Source organism: Schistocerca nitens, chromosome 12 (genome assembly GCF_023898315.1).
Source record: "Schistocerca nitens isolate TAMUIC-IGC-003100 chromosome 12, iqSchNite1.1, whole genome shotgun sequence".
NCBI classification, from domain to species: Eukaryota; Metazoa; Arthropoda; class Insecta; order Orthoptera; family Acrididae; genus Schistocerca; species Schistocerca nitens.
Window position 1 is genome coordinate 143,894,137 of NC_064625.1, and position 4,432 is coordinate 143,898,568.

At 47.7% G+C, this 4,432-nt stretch overlaps 2 non-coding genes across 2 annotated transcripts; both read right to left on the minus strand.

Annotated features, from left to right (window-relative positions):
• Window positions 1–3,042: 3,042 nt before the first annotated feature.
• Trnav-aac (transfer RNA valine (anticodon AAC)) lies at window positions 3,043–3,117 on the minus strand. The gene has a single exon. It is a non-coding gene; the product is annotated as a tRNA-Val (tRNA).
• Window positions 3,118–3,275: 158 nt separating this feature from the next.
• On the minus strand, window positions 3,276–3,348 carry Trnav-cac (transfer RNA valine (anticodon CAC)). Its single transcript has one exon. It is a non-coding gene; the product is annotated as a tRNA-Val (tRNA).
• Between the last annotated feature and the right edge of the window lie 1,084 nt (window positions 3,349–4,432).

Here is a 4,432-nt window from a genome sequence, read left to right on the forward strand (position 1 = left end):
AGAACTGTTTTAAATACTTAAAATGGCGACGTTTTCCTTACTTGAACAGCGTGCAGTCATTCGTTTTCTGAATTTGCGTGGTGTGAAACCAATTGAAATTCATCGACAGTTGAAGGAGACATGTGGTGATGGAGTTATGGATGTGTCGAAAGTGCGTTCGTGGGTGCGACAGTTTAATGAAGGCAGAACATCGTGTGACAACAAACCGAAACAACCTCGGGCTCGCACAAGCCGGTCTGACGACACGATCGAGAAAGTGGAGAGAATTGTTTTGGGGGATCGCCGAATGACTGTTGAACAGATCGCCTCCAGAGTTGGCATTTCTGTGGGCTCTGTGCACACAATCCTGCATGACGACCTGAAAATGCGAAAAGTGTCATCCAGGTGGGTGCCACGAATGCTGACAGACGACCACACGGCTGCCCGTGTGGCATGTTGCCAAGCAATGTTGATGCGCAACGACAGCATGAATGGGACTTTCTTTTCGTCGGTTGTGACAACGGATGAGACGTGGATGCCATTTCAGAAACAAAGCGCCAGTCAGCTCAATGGAAGCACACAGGTTCACCGCCACCAAAAACATTTCAAGTAACTGCCAGTGCTGAAAAAATGATGGTGTCCATGTTCTGGGACAGCGAGGGCGTAATTCTTACCCATTGCGTTCCAAAGGGCACTACGGTAACAGGTGCATCCTACGAAAATGTTTTGAAGAACAAATTCCTTCCTGCACTGCAACAAAAAGTCCGGGAAGGGCTGCACGTGTGCTGTTTCACCAAGACAACGCACCCGCACATCGAGCTAACGTTACGCAACAGTTTCTTCGTGATAACAACTTTGAGGTGATTCCCCATGCTCCCTACTCACCTGACCTGGCTGCTAGTGACTTTTGGCTTTTTCCAACAATGAAAAACACTCTCCGTGGCCGCACATTCACCAGCCGTGCTGCTATTGCCTCAGCGATTTTCCAGTGGTCAAAACAGACTCCTAAAGAAGCCTTCGCCGCTGCCATGGAATCATGGCGTCAGCGTTGTGAAAAATGTTTACGTCTGCAGGGCGATTACGTCGAGAAGTAACGCCAGTTTCATCGATTTCGGGTGAGTAGTTAATTAGAAAAAAATCAGAGGCTTAAGAACTTCAATGCACCTCGTACAAACGAACGAACTGGGAACAGTTCAGCAACGGAATAGCTGCTGAACTAGCCCAGGCCCCGCCTCCAACAGCAGAGACTGCTGAACAAGCGCAGGAAGACTTCACAAAAGCGATCCTACAAGCTGCTGAGGAAGATACACCTGCGCCAGCGGGAGCCCCCCGCTCCAGGCAGCTCCCCCAGCACCTGCTTGCACAAATCAGACACAAAAACAGGATCGCAAAAGAATGGAAACTTACTAGGAACAAAAAACACAAGGAGGCTGCTCAACAGACTACGGAGAGAGTTGAAAGTTGCACTCACTGAGTATCACAACCAGCAATGGTCAGAACGACTATCAACTCTCAACTTAGAGGACCACAGTTTATGGCAAGCCACAAAACAGTTCACGAGAAGATGCGCAAAAAATGCCGCCTCTGCATGGTGAACGTGGACTGCACTTCAGCACTGAAGATAAAGCAAATGCGCTAGCAGACGTGTTCGAAAAACAATTCATGCCAGCAGAGGTGCAGGACAGAACACGTCGAAACCATCCATAGACAACTGGCCACCTTTTTAGAGGCAGACGACGATGAATACACGCCACTCTCCAGTCCCGAAGACGTGGCGAGCGCCATCAAATCGCTGCCAACAATAAAGGCACCAGGCCACGACCAGCTCACCAACCAACTACTAAAACATATCCCGCCCGTGGCAATAACAGACTTAGCAAATATCTTAAATGAAATTACGCTATCGCAAAAATTCCCGACACAGTGGAACACACACTGAAGTAGTCTCGATCGCAAAACCAGGAAAAGACCCAGTGTTCCCGCAGCACTACAGACCAATTTGTCTACTGCTTACCCCCAGTAAACTATAGTCTGGGAAACGAGTCTTTGGTATTGACAGCTCGGTAGCGTCTTTCCGTTGCCTAGCGACCGCAGGCAGGCAGCCAATGACGGCCTGACTTTGAGCGGATAGCAAGGGCCACGTTGCCGCTCTGAAACCCGGTCGCGCGCGCTTATGAAACTTACCAGTGCCTCGCGTGCAGGCGGTGCGGTCGTTCGTCGTTTGTCTGAAGTTGAATTCGCAGTTTATTTCATTTTTGTTGTTTTTAGTGTTTCTTTGTTTATGTTTCGTTGTAAACAACGTCTAGTGCGGCGGGTAGTACCAGCCCAACACAAGAAGTGAAACGGAGGAAGAAAAGTGTGCTACACACCCAGGCCCGTGAATTCGTGTGCTCTGTGAGGGATTACTTTGAGAAAGAAAAGGACAAAGGTGGGCCCTTAATTCCTGTTGTTCAGGTTGTGAAGAGAACTGCAGCAACATTGAAAATAAGTAAGAACACTGTTGTAAAGATAGGGAAAGAACAGTATAGTGTAGATTGTGACGAGAGTGGCACAACAAAGCTGCACACACCAGGAAAGAAGTGGACGATTTTCAGAAAGACGCTATTCGTCGTCATATATACAGCTATTATAAGAGAAGGGAACATCCCACTGTCTAAATTACTGGTGTCGCTTCAGAAAGACGATCTTTTTAAAGGGAGCAAATTTTCATTGCGTACAGTGTTGAAAGACATAGGCTTCAGCTATTCACTGTTTAACGGACGCAAAATATTAATGGAAAGGACAGATGTAGTTGCATGGCGGTGCAGATTTCTGCGCAGGATCATGGGTGTGGAATTCGAAAGTATAGTGTGATTAGATGAAACTTGGGTCAATGCGTTTTGTGCAAACTGGTCGCACGTAGGTGGCTGAGTCAGCGCAAAAAGTTGCCCGTCAATGTAAAGTGAATTTCATATTTGCTGTAAAGAACTGACCCTCTGGTCCGACGTGTGAAGGTGATTGCCAAGGTTTAGGTACAGAACGTATCAAATGCTTGTCGGTATGTCTTGTTTAAAGTGATGAAAAAGTCTTTCCGCCCGGGATCGAACCGGGGACCTTCTGCGTGTTAGGCAGACGTGAAAACCGCTACACCACGGAAACTACTGCTTTCGTTCTTGCTTCACAGAGAACTTGTAGCAAGGTTGCCATCGTAACTTAAAAATTCAATAAGTGCGGCACTTGCATGACGAAGGTACATGCAGCAGATCCACACACGACGTGGCTCACTGGAGTAGTATGCGACATAGGCAGGAAAATATTGTTGCCACCCGGGATCGAACCGGGGACCTTCTGCGTGTGAAGCAGACGTGATAACCGCTACACTACGGAAACGACGGACACGCTCAGTCCATCCTTGTACACTCGAAGACGCCTCAGCCTATGTCTCGTCCGCGCATGCACACACCATAGTTCTTTTTACAGCCTGAAACCCATCGCAGCCGAGGGCTCAACAAGTATTCGGGGTGCTCGAGAGGGTGTCTGTCGTAGCATCCCGAACGAGATAGCGGCGTTTCGCGCAGTCGTTATTGCAAGTCACATCAGCAAAAACAATCACCTCCTTAGCAGCAGGCAGTGCGCGCCCAGCCTCTTTACGTAGAGGCTGGAATGATGGAACGCCCGAGGGGACAATGGCAGTGCCTGTTGGCAAAGGAGGGCGTATTATTGTCTTACATGCAGGAACATCGAAAGCCTCTTTACGTAGAGGCTGGAATGATGGAACGCCCGAGGGGACAATGGCAGTGCCTGTTGGCAAAGGAGGGCGTATTATTGTCTTACATGCAGGAACATCGAAAGGTTTTGTGCCAAACTGCTTGAAAATGTTTCGGTCAAAAAAGACGGGAGATTACCATGAAGAAATGAACAGTGTAGTATTTCAAGAATGGTTCGAGACATCGCTTATGACGAACCTGTCAAGTCCATCAGTGATTGTTATGGACAATGCGCCTTATCATTCCGTTGTTCACGATAAGGCACCAACCTTGGCAACAAAAAAAGACGATATCATTCAGTGGTTGAAACGGCGAAAAGTAGATTTCAGAGAAGATTTAAGGAAGGCGGAACTACTCGAAATTGTGGCACAAAAGAAACCCCAATTTCCAACACATGTAATTGACGAGATTGCTAAAAGGCACGGGCATGAAATCGTTCGGCTCCCTCCATACCACTGTCACTTCAATGCATTTGAAGGAGTGTGGGCGCAGATAAATTACATTGCTGCAAACAATAAAAAATTCACCATCTCTGAAGTGGAAACTCTCCTTCCAGCAGTTATCAATAAAGTGACAAGCGAGACGTGGGCTAAAATTGTAAACAGCACTGCAAGTGCCATCAGAGAGGCGGCCAAAACCGAAGGGGTTGTGGAAGAATGCATCGAAAATTTAATTATACATCTGGGAGAGAGCAGTGATAGTTCGAG